Source organism: Uloborus diversus, chromosome 3 (assembly GCF_026930045.1).
Source record: "Uloborus diversus isolate 005 chromosome 3, Udiv.v.3.1, whole genome shotgun sequence".
Classification (NCBI taxonomy): domain Eukaryota; kingdom Metazoa; phylum Arthropoda; class Arachnida; order Araneae; family Uloboridae; genus Uloborus; species Uloborus diversus.
The window spans coordinates 213,894,176-213,910,123 of NC_072733.1; the positions used below are offsets into that span (position 1 = coordinate 213,894,176).

A 15,948-nucleotide genomic window follows, 5' to 3' on the forward strand; every position below is an offset into this window, starting at 1 on the left:
AAATGATTTTATGTTGCAGAACATCCTAAAGTATTCTGCTTTGGGAGAGACAACTAAGCATTGGAAAACGCTGAAAATTTTGGGATCCAAGGTAAAACTTCTAGACTATTTGAGTTATACAACTTCAAGTTATCGAGAGTTGACTGCACTTACTTAAAACTTTTAATCACAATCCAATGATTTTTGAAAGAATTCCAGCACTAAGAAACTTTTTCAAGGTTTTCAAGCACTTGAAAATGAACTTTTTTTTTCACACACCAAGATTTTTCAAGGGCGTACAAACCCTGTTGTTTTTGCAACAGAGTTTAAAAATTTCTTTTTATGCGGTGGATAGGGACCGCATAAATAAAGTTATAAAAAAGTTTTACGTAGAAAATAACCCAAAAATTTCGCCAAATCGCCATTTAAAATTTTCCGAGTATGGAAATTTTGGACCGGTCAAAGTAATCTCCCATTAGGATGCCCTTGTCTTCACTTAAGGGGTCTAAGGTCTCTTAACCTTCAAAATTTTCAATTTTCTGGAAAAAATATATGTTATGCATAGTTTAATTCTGAACAATTTGATACCTTATTTATTACCATACGCAAAAAACTTTTCAAGTTATCGTGAAAATGTGTAAACTTTCCCCATAGAGATTTATGTTTACAGCAGTTGTTTAAGCCTCTTTTTCTCAAGTGCCGGTTTCTCGTTTTGCGCGCATGATATCTTCGAAAGTTTCCTATGTATTTCCATAAAACTTTTCATGCGTGTTTGTCTGGCTTATTTTTATAATCTGAACCTAAATTTTAACTAAAAATAAAAGCTAATATTAAAAAATAATAAATATTTTCCCCCAAAATCTTGGAAAACTTTGACATTAACTTATAAAATTTCAAAAAAAATTTAAATCATTTTAAAAAAACAAATAAATTTAGGTTCAGATCATAAAAATAAACCGGAAAAGCATGCACAAAAAGTTTTACGGAAATATATAAAAAACATTTTGAGATATCATGCGCGCAAAATGAGAAACCCGAGAAAACGCGACCCTAGAAAAAGAGGCTTAAACAGCTGCTCTTAACATAAATCTCTATGGGGAAAGTATACGCATTTAAGTTTTTTGCGTATGGTAATAAAAAAGGTATCAAATTGTTCAAAATTAAATTATGCATAACATATATTTTTTCCAGAAAATTGAAAATTTTGAAGGTTAAGAGACCTTAGACTCCTTAAAGAAACCTTCTCGCACTGATTTTATAAATAAATTTGCCAACGGAGTCCCAATCGGATTGAAATTTTCATATACCACAAAAAAAAATGCACAAAAAAATCTGTATAAAACAGGTTTGAGTGTATGTAAAATTCTCACTTACTTATTGCTGAGGTGCTGAGTGTTTCACATTGTTTACTGAGAGTTGTCTGCTCAAGGCCGTTAAAAACGGCTGCCTTATCAACGCCCATTTTATCTGCAGCAAGCATGATATCCGAAAGAGTGATTATGGATGTTGCCTCAATGGCACTTTGGCAGATGCTTCCAATGCATGCAGTAACAACATTAGCTGGATACAGAAAAAAGAGATAGTTAACACCATTAATAATTGACTGAGTCACCTCAAAAAGAACTCATCAAAAACTTCCAGCCATCTTTTTACAACCTTAGCATTGTATTCGTGAAACATTTTTCACTCAAACTTTGGTCTAAATGTCCATTTTATCCACCCTCAAAAGAATGCTAAGTTGTTTTATTTGAACACCTCTGCACTTGTGTATACACTTACAAACCTGTGGAGAGCCCAAACATGCATTCTGACCATCTCCGAGTTAATTTCATATTCAGCCTCTTTCGGTTGTATTCGGATATCTCTGAAGGAGTCATCACATGTTTTACCATGGAAAATCAGTAATCATTTCAAAGCATCCTTGACTTAAGGTTGCTGACAAAAGGGATGTTGAACTGGATGTCAGTTTAGACTAGGGTTGGCGATTTTAATGGAAAAACAGTATTTTTGCCAGGATTGCAAAAAAAAACTGGAAAAAAATGACAAAACTCAGAAATTTGGTTGAATTTTAAAAACATACCAAACTAAACCCGCATAATTTTATTCATAATCTGAATTTAGATTATTTTTTTTCTTAACATTAATTAGATTAAAATAATCTTACTACTATTATAGATGCGAAAGTTTGTCTGTATGGATATCACGCAAAAACTACTGAATGGATTGTGATGAAATTTTACAATAATATAGCTTATGCATCAGAATAACACACAGGGTAGTTTTCTTCCTGTTATGGGGGGCAAAACCCCTCAAAGGGGGGCAATAATGCACAATTTTCTAATATGGGGGTGAAAAAATACTTGCACATATTAACGTTATATCTCCATCGAAAACTTTAATTTTTCTGCGGAAGATGGCACTAGTTCAAAATTTCTAAGTAGAATAAAAAACGAATTATAAGCTCTTTAGTTCCATGTTCGAAGGTTTTCCTCAACTCAATACAGTATTTAGTGTATCATCTCAACTCCCTGGTGACAGCTACAAATGTTGTATTGTTGACTATTTTTGCATTTCGTCTGACTGTTCAAGGCTTTTCTCAAGCAAATTTTAAAGTAGCATTTTTGCACAAGATTGGCTAATAAAAGGATTTGGCTGATTATTTTCCATTTTGATGCAATGTTAATGCAATATTTTTTTTTATTTATTTATTTGTGATGACTGGACATTTACTCATTATCCAATTGACTAGCAGGAATCTCGCCAAACTTTTTTTGGGGAAGATTTCAATAGCTAAGGCATTTGGCAATTTTTTCAACTGTCGCTGTTTTTGAAGCTAAAGACTACGCAATTCTGTTTCTGGGTTTTCACCATGTACCAAAAATATCGCCATTAAAAGAATCTTTAAATCTTTTGTTAACATGTAAAAGAATCTGCCAACTAAATTAAGCAAATCCATAAACAGTACAAAAACTTCCATTGATTTGTTTTTTTTTTTTTTTTTTTTTTTTTTTGCACTATTTCAAACAACTGCCAAATTTTACTACTTATTTTGGAAAAATTTTGGCTGAAAAGTATAGCATCGTTTTATAGTCACTAGAAGTATCTCAGTATTTAGCGACAATATTTCTTCAATGAAAATTAGTAACACACAGTTTTACAAAGTAGGGAGGGGGAGCCTTATCCAAGGTATCCCAAAACTATTTTTGGGTAATTTGGTAATATTTTAAGTCGCAGAAAGAACCCACAATAATTGAAATTTTCCAAAATAACTAAAGCAAGTATAGGAGGATTACGGGAGGCTACATTTTTTTAAACAGCTTGTACAATCAATAGCCATATAGAGAAGGTTTTAGACAGTTAAAAGAAATAAAAGGGAGAGAGTGAAGACTTTTATTCATGAAACCAAGACCCCAAGTCACGTGATAGATTTCAAAGCAAAGCATTGGAAGAAATCAGGTTTCTTTCGTTAGTTTCACGTAAAAAGTACCAATTATTCGTCGTTGTTGATTCACGTGACTTGGGCTGTTTGTGTCAGCTTTTGCTAAGCCAATGATTGGACTTGGTCCCTCCATTTAAATTCCTGCTCTAGGTTTTAGACTTATGTGTGTTTAAAGAAAAAATAATAATAATCCTTACTTATGTTATAAATGCGAAAGTGACATTGTTTGTTTATATATTTGTTTCTTTGTTTGTAATTCTTTCACACCTTAACTATTCAACCGATCATCATGAAATTCTTTATAGACATTGTCAGGGGTGCAGAAGAAAACATAGGGTACCTTTCATCCAGAAAAAAAAAGTATTTTTAAAAACGAGGCTTATCTTTATCCTTAGATTTATTGCTGGAACTCCAGTTTAATTTTACCGCTTATCAGTAAGTTGAGTTTCCTTTTTTTTTTTTTTTTGCATTTGGCAACAGAAGAAACTATTACTACTGTTTATTTTGAGTTCTTAAGATTTCTGAGTTGAAGAGGCTACGACTAACGATATATGCGTAACAGTCAATAAGAAAGTCATAAAATAAATATCGATATTCGAGATATTTCGATAATTGGGAATCTGGCGATCTTTCCTCACTGGCGTCTATTTTTGGCTCCAGCGCCTGCCTGAGAGGTATTTTTATCTGCAAATCAAAACAAAGTGACTGGAAACATCTATTTACATAGGGTTACTATAAATAAGCAGGGTTACCAAAATAAAATTATTCATGCCAAAAATGAGAGGATCGTGCCAGATTCCCAATTATTGAAACATCCCCTCGATACTCCTCCCCGTTTTAGATGTACGCATTAGAACCAAACATTTGTATCTATTCTCATCTGTGTGGTCCCTTGGCAATAAACTATGGGTTTGGATTGATTATTTTACATTTTAACGGTACTTTTAATTGCAAAAACAGAAAATGAAGTTAAACAAAATGACATTTTCAAAATTTATTTGATGGGCAGAATTACGATAACAAGGTCGTGAGAAATGTTCAGAAATCTTCTCACTACAGTCATTATAAAACTTGCATTCAAATGTAAAAAATGTAAATTAATTTTGGTAAAAAGATCACTATATACTATAAGATATGGAAATTAAAATTAATCCGCCAAATCAGTAAAACAATGCATTCAAAAACAATTAAAACAACCTTTAAAATGTAAATTCATCCGCCAAATCCATTTTTATCTCCAGTCTTGCCAGGCGACTATGTTAAAGCATTGGCAAATTATTTTAAATTTTTATGAAACGTTTAATTTTCTTTTTTTTGTGTGTGTTTTTATTGATTAATGATGCTAATTAGGATTTTTTAGAATTAATCTCCTTATTTTAATGGCCACATTGGAGAATGTTTATATGTATATATCTATATATATAAAAATCTCATGTCACGATGTTTGTTCGGGGTAAACTCCAAAACTACTGAACCGATTGTTATCAAATTTCATACGTATCTGTAATTTGATCCAACTTAAAAGATAGGATGGTTTTTATAATTTTTCATAGCAAATAAAATGTTTATTATAAATTAATAATGTGTATTGATTGTTTGGTTCTGTAAATTCTTACTAGATGGCGCTGTAAGTTGATACATCCTCAAAAATTTTATTCTTAGGTTAATTAAAATTTACAAATGATGCTATGTTACGGATATTGATGGTTATCAACAATATCGCCGTAGAAAAGAGGAGTATAGAGGCGACACTTTTCAATCTAAATATCAAATTCTACAAATCAAATTGAAATTGACAAGCAGCGGGTAGTTCTATACTCACCACTGCTTATAAAAACGTATGAGGCTCATATAAATGTCGAGTTTTGCAGTTCCGTGAAATCCACTAAGTACTGCGGCAAATACATTATTAAAGGTCCTTATTAGGTAACATTTGAAGTAAGAGATATGGACAAAATTTCCGAAAAAATGCGATGACTGGACATAAAAAAAGCAACGAAGCTATCTGGCTTCCTCATATACGAAAGAGGCCCTTCTGTACACCATCTTGCAGTACATCTTGAAAACGATCAACGAGTATATTTTACCGAAGATATTTCCTACGGAGAGCACTTAAACCACCAAAAATGACCCTGATTTTTTTTTTTTTAATTGTCAAAAACCTAATGGGTTGGCCCAATTCTCAGAGATAAAATTATTTACCAATGTTCCACGCTATTTTACATGCACTGTAAACAAATCCGAAATATCATTGATTATTTCCGTGGTACATGGTTGGGATTTCACAGGTCCTAAACAATTTTATTTGGAAATCAAGTATCTGCTTCAAAAAGTTTCCTGAATCGCTACAAACGTCATGAATGCAGACTTCTCACTGTTGCGAAAAATGCTTTTAATTCCCAGTTTAAAGATTAACTGAGCGTATTTATTAAGTGTATCGGCTTCAATTCGAGCACACTCAGCCTACATTGATTAAACTCTCAATGAGAGTGAATGAGCCTCTGGATTTCGTGGCGTTGCAGGAATTGCAGACGAATTAGACCATGATACTTGCTTGCAAGTCTGTCTTGCCTTTAACCAAGTTTGAAGCATTAGTGTTGGGGCTTTCTTAGAAGAGTAGAGAGGTGTCAAGCTTTCTATTCAACTTACCTAAGCTTTTTATGAAGGTCCAGCGACACGACTGGCTTTTAGCCTGGGATGGTACTGAATTCTTCAAAGATTCCAGGATAATTTCAGGAAGGTTACTGAATTTTAGTGATGAACTGACTTTATTACTGTCGACGTGGTCCGTACAGATTGACATAACTCCCAATGGGAGGAAGGGAGTCTCTGGATTCCGTAGTAACAAGCAAGTAGAATTCTTTGTGTGTTCTTGAAAGTCCTTCTTAGCAGTGGCTATGGTTGCGATAATGCTTTTGGTACTTTCTTGGTGAATTGAAAAATGTGCCAAGCTATTATTTTTAATCTTACTTCGATTCTCTCTTTTTGATTATCTTTTTTTGTTAAGAAGACACATCATCTTTAAATGTTAAGTACCTTTCTTTTTTTCATTCTACTGTAAATTTGCTTTTACTTATGTTTTAATGGGTTGTATAACATAACGTTTCAATTACAAATAAACTCCTTCTTAGACTCAATTAGTTTTAGAGGGGTGGCCGACCACTGGGTACTGAATTCTTATGCATTTCCTATAGTCAGCCATGGCAGATTGACCACTGGTTCTATACTGTTTGGTACACGTACTTAATATGAATTTTCTAAAGTTCATCAATTAGTAATTAAAATAAGATATTGACATATTGGCAATTTAGCTGTTTTTAGTAAAATCTCTCTTTCTAACATTATTTTTTCAAAAGAAAGTGTTTAAATTTTGTGTCTCAACTTTTTTTCGACAAATAGAGTTGGTTCATCATTTTACTGCTTCTAATGTTAATTTTAAAAAAGATTTATCAAAAACAGGGTTGAAAACAGGTAGTAAATGCAATCCAGCGTTGCATTTAGAATATAAGTTCTAATAATCAACTTGTCCTTAACAAATTGTAATTTATCAGGGTTTTTTTTAATACACTGTTTGTGAAAATTGCAACACCATGAAGGAAGCATCATAGTTAATGAAATTTAATACACAGTTGAGTGATAATGGTACAAATAAATGATTACATTTTCAAACCACAAAAACAATAAAAAGAGATAGAAATTAGTATTTTGTGTGGCCACCATGCGCCGCAATAAGAGCTGCTCTACGACTCGGCATGGAATGAAACTAAGTTTGAATATAAAAACAAAATATTATAATCCCAATATTCATTTATAAACATCCTGTACTTTTTCTTACTGGGTACCTTAATCAAGTGAATGAGAAAATGACCTGAAATTTGGATTGATCATTGTAGTTATTATTTATTGATACTTGAATATCAATAAGACCAACACTACCAAGAAAACAATTGTTACATATTAAAATGATCTCACATACACAAATAAAAAGGCTAAAAATATACAACAGGAGTCCTTTTTGAAATGAATCATTCAATAAGCAATCATTGAGGAATTTGTGCAATTTTTGTCCAATTAACTACACATGAATCGATTATTTCAGAAAGGGCTAAGTCCTCTGTAGGACTTACCCTCTTTCTGGAATAATGTATTCATATGAAATGATATCAATGTCATAATGCTGATGCTACTAAAAACAATAAGCATGAGAAATGAATAAATATATTTATGCTCCAAAGTAGGAGTGAGCAAACCAGTGTAGTAAATAAAAATTTGCAATTGATTGCACACACATTTCTGGGTTTCAAGGAACCACTTTTTAAATATAGAAAAGTGGGAGCTTTTAAATGAAATCGGACAAAAGCAACAAGTCGGAATAATAGAGAGTTCAAATACAGTAGCCCCTCATTATATTGCTCATTCGGATATATCGCTCTTTTCTTCTGTCTCTCGAAACATTAAGAGCCAGTTTTTATAAGAACTGGGCAGAAAGGGGCTGTTCAAATATACAGCATTTTTGATTTGGCTCAAATTTTTATGGTGGATTCTTTTAAAGATTTTAGAAGACACGTATTTTTTCTTTTCCTCCCAAAAATTTTTTGGGGACCTGTAAAAATTCTTAAAGTGGAGCCCGACGTAGAGGTTTTTCCAAATCAGAGTTTTTTTTTAATTCGATTATTTCTGTGTATTGAGCATCCGGCAAAAAACGTCTTGTGTTGACAATATGACATTTAGTACCTAAATTGAAATATATCGTAAATTTTGTGGCTGAACTTCAGTGGCCCCTGGAATTGGTGGCTAAACTGGGCCGAAGAAAGTGAAAATGTGTCCTATTTGATACCTCCTGGTTCCATGCACTGAGGCTCCACCATGATTTTTGTTCGTAATTTGTATAATACTATGCATGAATTATTCAGTACCCTCATTAGTTGCTTGGTTCACCCTCTGCGCTGCCGAAAATTGGTAGTTTTTCAATCGAAAAATGCTAAAAAGTGCAGTTTTCACAAGCCTGTATCTGAATGCACTGGAGGGTCAGTGTAGAACTGGATACCTGCATTTCAAACTAGAGTATGTATATTTTCACAAAAAAGTGACAGAACTATGGGCAAACTCTTTTCAAGAACACAATACATATTTCAAAACAGTAAAATGAATCATTCAGTTTAATCAACATATTTGGATTTAAACTTTCCTCCAGGGACTTCCAGATACTATTTAAAAAATTTGTATGATCAAAACTTAATATAAAAGAGTTATAGGCTTGCAAGTAGACTGATTACACTTACTCACATACTTTATAATATTATAAATGAAAGCAAAGTGGAAAAAAAAAGGATGTTATTGCGGTAAAAACCTAAGTTATTTGTAAAACGCTTTTGAAGGTGTTTTAGGCATATTTTTTTAAAATTTAATTAAGATACCTTTTTTCGTTTGATAATTGCTTATTTTCTACCATTTTAGGCTGTACATTATAGTGACAAAAATTATTTTCCCTGCACTAAACTACCATGATAGCAAACAATTTCAAAGTTACATTTTATTACGTATGATAAAAGCAATATTATGACATTATAAAACAAGGGTACAATTGGCTAACTGACTGGTGGGACAATAAAAAAGGCAAAACAAAGCATATAACTTGAGTACAACAAACTGGTTAACTCATATGCAATTTCCTCATCTTGAAGTGCTTTTTATGAGCCTGCAAAACCATTGTCCATAGTTCTGTCACTTGTTTCTGAAAATACATACTCTAATTTGAAATGCAGGTATCCAGTTCTATACTGACCCTCAGTGCACTGAGACAAAGGCTTATAAAAACTGCACTTTTTAGCATTTTTCGATACAAAAACAGACATTTTTTAATAGCGCAGAGGGTGAGCCATGCAACTCATAAGGGTATCGAATAGTGTACATATATTATAACACAAATTACGTACAAAAACCATGGTGGAGCCTCAGTGCATGGAACCAGAAGGCCTCAAACATGTCACATTTGCACTTTCTTCAGCAGAGTTTAACCACCCCTGCTTGGGTCCACTCAAGGTCAGCTATAAAATTTAAGATATATTTCATTTGAGGCTCTAAATCTCATGTTGTAATCACGATTACTTTTGCTGATGCTCAATGTGCAGAGATAATTGAATAATAAAAAATGTTGATTTGAGAAAAACTATAAGTCGGGACTAACTTTCGGAATTTTTGTGGGTCACAAAAAAGTTTTTCAGAAGAAAAGAAAAAATGTGTTTTCTAAAATTATTCAAAGAATCCACTGTAACATTTTTAGTGAAATCAAAAATGACATGTATCTGACCTGTCTGACTCTTATAAAAACTGGCTCTTACATCTTTAAAAAAAACCTTGCTATTTTTTAAAATATTTACGAAGACATATGGTATCAATAAGAAAAGTGTCTTCCTTTTTTATTTTGTCAAAGAACAAAACGAAGATGCTTCTGCTCTCCCGAATTTGCTGGAAAAGCAGCAACAATTTCCATGATCTAAATGTACATAACCACAGAATGGTTCAATTTGTAAACTACATGGCATTTTCTTTTCTATTAATACTAAGGACTTTACAATGAGTGAGATACAGCAGGTAGAAGAAAACATATGCCATTCTCTGACTGCCTTAGTAGTACAGAAAAAATTTGTGCTTGCACAAATCTTTTCAAGAAAGGAAGAATGATCTGGAAGGGCGACAGAGTTTTCGGATAACAATATGATTACTTTTACTTTTCACATCCTTTCTACAGTAATTTGAAGGGATTAGAAAGTCTATTGAGAATAAAAGGGTCTTATCTTGCAGTAGTTACCAAAGATCATCTCTATTTGCCATTCAATGTTTGTACCTTTCTGTTGCTAAAATATACTTAAATTTCAACTCTGTTTAAATTTTAATATGTAGGATAGTACATTCGTGAACTACATCAAAACCATTTTAAAATCATAAAAAAAAGAACATTTGCTAATTTACTTGTATGTTGGATGGATAACTATTTTTAATGATCTCGGTTGTATTGCGCTTTTGGATACATCAAGCTTTTTCTTTGTCCCCAAAAGTGTGTGATATAACGAGGGGTTACTTTAGGAAAACTAGCAGAGTAACAAAACAGTCAAGACAAAATGAAGTCTAGAGTCTACATTTGTTATATAATTCCTTAATAAATTATTCTCTATTCATTCCCTACCAACCAAGACAAAATGAAACATACAGCTGAAATAGTGAAAGAAATTTCTATTCTAGGTTTCATCTTGGCTGTTTTAATTATCAGGTGTTTTATTATTGAAACTGTTTTTTGTTCCACATCGCTACTTTTGTTTGATGGCTTTACATCCAAAAGTTCACACGTGTAAAAAAAAAAAGGGAGTGGGGTTGAACCCTGAAACATGTGTCAATAATCACTTGAAAATTTGTTTATTTACAACTTCTTATAGTTAGAATTAGCATTTTTTTTTTTTTTTTTAATTTTCTTGAACACCAAACTAAATTACCATATATATCACCCAAAAACAATTAATGTTATTTTTTCCCTGAGAAAACAGCCAAAGACAAAATTATGCACTATTCTGCCATGAAAATATTTCAGTATCTGCAAACAATTCATTTTGACTTTTCTTTTGCATTTGTGTCATTTATTGTATCAGCTTTATTGTGCAAACTTGCTTATTTGAGTTCGCCTGAAAATAAAGCAGGGTAAAAAAAGTAAAATTCCAACACTTAAGTATTGTCAGAAGAAAATCCAAACTGCGTTTCTTTAAACATCCCAAAACTCATTTCAGCAGATGCTGCTCATTATCTTTCTACACCACTATTGCTAATGATTTACATGTGGATGGTAAGGGAAAAAAAGTCAGAGAAAGCAAATCTTGTATTAAAATTATGCAGGGAAAAAACATGCTGGAAAGTGACATTAAAAAAAATCATTATCTTGTTTTATTTAGTATTGTATAGTCAGGTAATTTTTTTTAATTTCTTTCTTCAATGATGCTAAACAGTTACTTGTTTCAAAGAGTGCACATCTTTTCATTGGTAATAACATTGTGCATTCAGGGTGGCGACAAAACTGTCGCCAACCTGTCGTTACCAATGATAATGGTTTCCTTCCCTTGGCTCACTTGAAAACCATTGCATATTAAATAAAAGTGGTTAAAACGTTTTAAACTGTTAATTAAAATATATTTTGAAAAAGTGCTGCTCCTTTTTTTTTTTTTTAAGTAAAAACAGAATATTAAATTACCTCCAGAGAAGCATTATAGGACATCTAAACTTTACTTCCAGTAAGCAATTCACATGAAAATTCTAAGAAATTTTTACAACCACTCTTAAAGAAATATCTAAACAAGATAAAACTAACAGTTTGTATGTAAATAATTTTGAACTAAATTTTCAACCAGTATAATTATTGCTACAACATTAACAAGTGATAGTGAATATAAAAGTACTGTAGTTTTACCTGTTAAGAAATAATTATTAATGTTTAGTTGTCTCAGGTTGGCAACACAGTTAAAATATTATATCTTCAGAACGTACAAAATTAGTTCAAGTAAAATGTTTGGTCTTATGTGTTTGTAATGTGCTTGTGTCTTTTATAATAAAATATATTTGGCCATTCCCACTGAGTAATCTCTGCATAAAAGTAAAAACTCTACAGGTCATGGACCCAGAGTACCGCAGAGTGGCCGATTAAAATGTAAAAGTAAAAAAAGTGAAATAAGAAGAAATAAATTTGAAGGTAAAAATTGCAGTACGGAAAAAAATGGCTAATATGGCTGAAGATTTGAGTTCTGTCGAAAAACTGAAAGACCAAAGTAACTTTGCAGTGTGGAAATTCCAGGTAAACATAATTTTTAAATCGCATTCATTATTTAATATTGTAAACGGATCTGAAAGAAAAGATGGTTTAAATGATAATACACTTACTTTATGGAAGAAAAAAGATGCACAAGCACAGAAAATAATTGTGACAACTATAGACAAGAAAGTTATGATGCATATTTTAAATTGCGAAAATAGTTGCGACATGTACAAAAAACTTTGCGGAATTTATGAACGCGATTCTGAACAACAAAAATGTAGCTTACTTCAAGAATTTTTTAGTTACAATTTTGATTCTGAACATGATATTGCTATGCACATAAGTAAATTAGAAAATATAGCATACCGTCTAAAAGCGCTGGATAAGAAAATTGATGACGAGATGATAATATCTAAAATTCTTTCAAGCTTACCAGAAAAATATAAACATTTTCGAAGTGCATGGGAATCGACCGCTAAAGAAGATAAAACATTAGCTAACTTGACAGCTCGGTTGTTAAATGAAGAAAATAGTAAGAAAAATTCTGAAATTAAAGAACAAAATGTGGCATTTAAAGTACAAGAAAAGAAATGCTTTCGATGTAATTCTAAAGATCACCTTGCTAGATACTGTCCTAAAAGTAGAACTCAAGAAAAATACGTCAAAGAAAATAAATATTACAGAAATAATAGTCCTTTGCATTTTACTAAAGATAATACAAACCAGAAAAATCAACCTCGTTGCGGCATTTGCAAAAAAGCTAATCACGTAGAAAAAGACTGCTATTTTCGAAATAATTCAAAGAAACATGTCTCATTTCTTGCTCCAAATGAAAAATCTTATCAGAAGTGGATAATTGATTCGGGATCCTCTAGCCATATGGTAAATGATGAAACAATGCTAGAAGATGTTGTAAATATTTCAACTGAAATAGGTCTTGCCAAAAACTCAGAAGTTATGGAAGCGAAAAGCATCGGAACCTTTAAAACTGATAACTGCATTTTAAAGCAAGTACTCTATGTTCCTGAATTGAGCAAAAATTTGCTGTCAGTAAATGCAATTACTAAAAATGATGGTGAAGTAAAATTTGTGGAAGATAGAGTAGAAATTTCAAAAGATGGAAAAATTGTTTTGAAAGGTTACAAAAATGAAATAGGACTTTACGAAGTAGGGTTGAATCAAGAAAATGAAGCACTATTGACAGAAGATAAGAATAATGCAGATGTATGGCATCGCAAACTTGGACATATGTGTGTTAAGAACATGAAGTGTTTATTGAAAAATTCAACAGGAATTAAGCTAACAGAAAAAGGATTAAATGATGTATCAAAAAATTGTGAAGTATGTCTGAAAGCTAAACAAGTAAGATTTCCATTTAAAACTGAAAGACAAAGAGCAACTAGACCATTGCAAATAATACATACTGACATAAATGGCCCTATTGAAGTAGAAACATGGGATGAAAATAGATATTTTCTAACGTGCATAGATGATTTCACACATTTTGCTATGGTATTTTTGATGAAAAACAAATCTGAAACTCTTAATATTTTGAAGGAGTATGTTGAAGAAGCTGAAGCAAAATGGTCACTTCGAGTAGCAAAAATTCGTTGCGACAATGGTGGAGAATACAGATCAAATGAAATGAAAATATGGTGCAAGTCAAAAGGTATTGAGCTTGATTACACCGTTCCCCATTCTCCTCAATTAAATGCTAAAGCTGAACGAGTGAATCGAACTTTGCTTGACAAAACTCGTGCATTGTTTTTTGACTCAGGTCTGAAAAAAGAAATGTGGGGTGAAGCATTGAGAACAGCAACTTATATTATAAATCGTAGTCCTACTGAAGCTACTGATGTTACACCAGCTGAAATGTGGTATCAAAACGAACCTAATTTGTCCCGATTGCAAATTTTTGGAAGCGTAGCTTATGCCAAAAAACTCGGATACCTAAAAAAGTTAGATTCCAGAAGCAATAAATTTATTTTTGTGGGATACACTAACAACGGTTATCGTTTGTGGGATGAAGAAAAAAGAAGAATACGAATTTCGAGAGACGTAAAATTCATGGACCCAAGAAATAAAGAAAGGAACCTCTTATTTATTCCAACCGATTGTGAAGAAGATAAAGATAAAATCGAAGAAAATGAAGATAAAAGTGAAGAAAATGAAATTAAAAAGATTAAAAAGGAAGAAAGTGAAGTGGAAAATAAAGAAAATGAAGATATAAATGAAGATAACTGTGTATTATCAGAATTATCTGATACAAATGATGAATCCGAAGAAAATTATAAAAACTTTGGACGTGGTAAAAGAAATAGAAAACTACCTAAATATTTAAAAGATTATGTTTTGCTCTCGTACGAAGAAGCAGTAAAAGGACCAGATAAAGAAAAGTGGAAGAAAGCAATAGAAGATGAAAAGAAATCATTGGAAAAGAATGAAGTTTGGGAAGTTGTTGACAGAAGTGTTGCAAGAAACAAAAAGATTCTAAGTAATAAATGGGTATTTAAAATCAAAAACGATAATACATACAGAGCAAGATTAGTTGTGAGAGGTTGTGAACAAAGTTATGGAATACATTACGAACAAACTTTTAGCCCAGTTGTGAGCATTTCATCCTTAAGAATTTTGTTTGGATTGACAGTGAAAAGAGATTATCACATCATGAAGTTTGACATTAAAACTGCTTTTTTATATGGAGAACTAGAAGAAGAGATGTTTATGAGAATGCCAAAAGGTTACGAAGATGAGTCTAAAATATGCAAACTGAAAAAATCATTGTATGGACTAAAACAAGCTCCTTTGAAATGGAATGAAAGATTAACTGATTTTTTGAGAAGCAAAAACTTTCGTCAAATTAAATCTGAGCAATGTATTTTCATCGGAAATGACATAATATTGGCTTTTTATGTTGATGACGGTATTCTTATTGGACCTGATAAATGTAAACTTGATGAATTCTTGAATATTTTGAAAAAGGATTTTGACATAACATCTTGTGATAAACCAGATTCATTTTTATGGATTCAACTGGAATCAAGTTCTGATAAATTGAAAATTCTTCAAGAAGCTTATGCTGATCAAGTACTTCAAAAATATAACATGCAAGATTCAAAGCCAGTTAATACACCATTACTGAAAACTTCGGTTGATGAAACAGAAAAATCAGGAGAAGTTGTTTTTCCTTTTCGAGAAGCAGTTGGTAGTCTTTTATATTTGTCCTGCAGAACAAGACCTGATTTATCTTTTGCAGTGAACTCGAACAGTCAACATCTTGAAAATCCATCAAAAGAAGATGTCATAAATTTAAAAAGAACTCTCAGATATTTAAGAGGAAGTTCATGCTTAGGAATATCTTACTCCAAAGAAAGTAGTGACAAAGAACTTATTGGTTATTGTGACGCAGATTATGCAGGAGATCGTGAAACACGTAGAAGTACTACGGGATATGTGATTTATTATTGTGGTGGACCTATTAGTTGGTGCTCAAGAAGACAGTCAATTGTTGCTACCTCCAGCACTGAGGCAGAATACATAGCAGCAGCAGAGTGTTGTCGAGAACTTATGTACCTCAAAACTCTAATTGAAGAAATAACTAGTGAAAGTATATCTTTAACTTTAAACGTTGATAATCAAAGTGCTATTACTTTAATTAAAAATGGGATATTTAACAGACGTAGCAAACATATAGATGTTAGATTTCATTACATAAAAGAAAAAGTAGAAGAGGGTT

The 15,948-nt window shown here is 32.0% G+C and overlaps 1 long non-coding RNA gene across 1 annotated transcript in view; it reads right to left on the bottom strand.

Moving 5' to 3' along the window:
• The window catches only part of LOC129218577 (uncharacterized), a 125,871-nt gene that overhangs the window by 19,591 nt on the left and 90,332 nt on the right, over positions 1-15,948 (bottom strand). Inside the window, exon 11 of the long non-coding RNA XR_008580340.1 lies at positions 1,354-1,539. This is a non-coding gene — a long non-coding RNA (uncharacterized LOC129218577). The remainder of the gene's footprint in view (positions 1-1,353; positions 1,540-15,948) is intronic.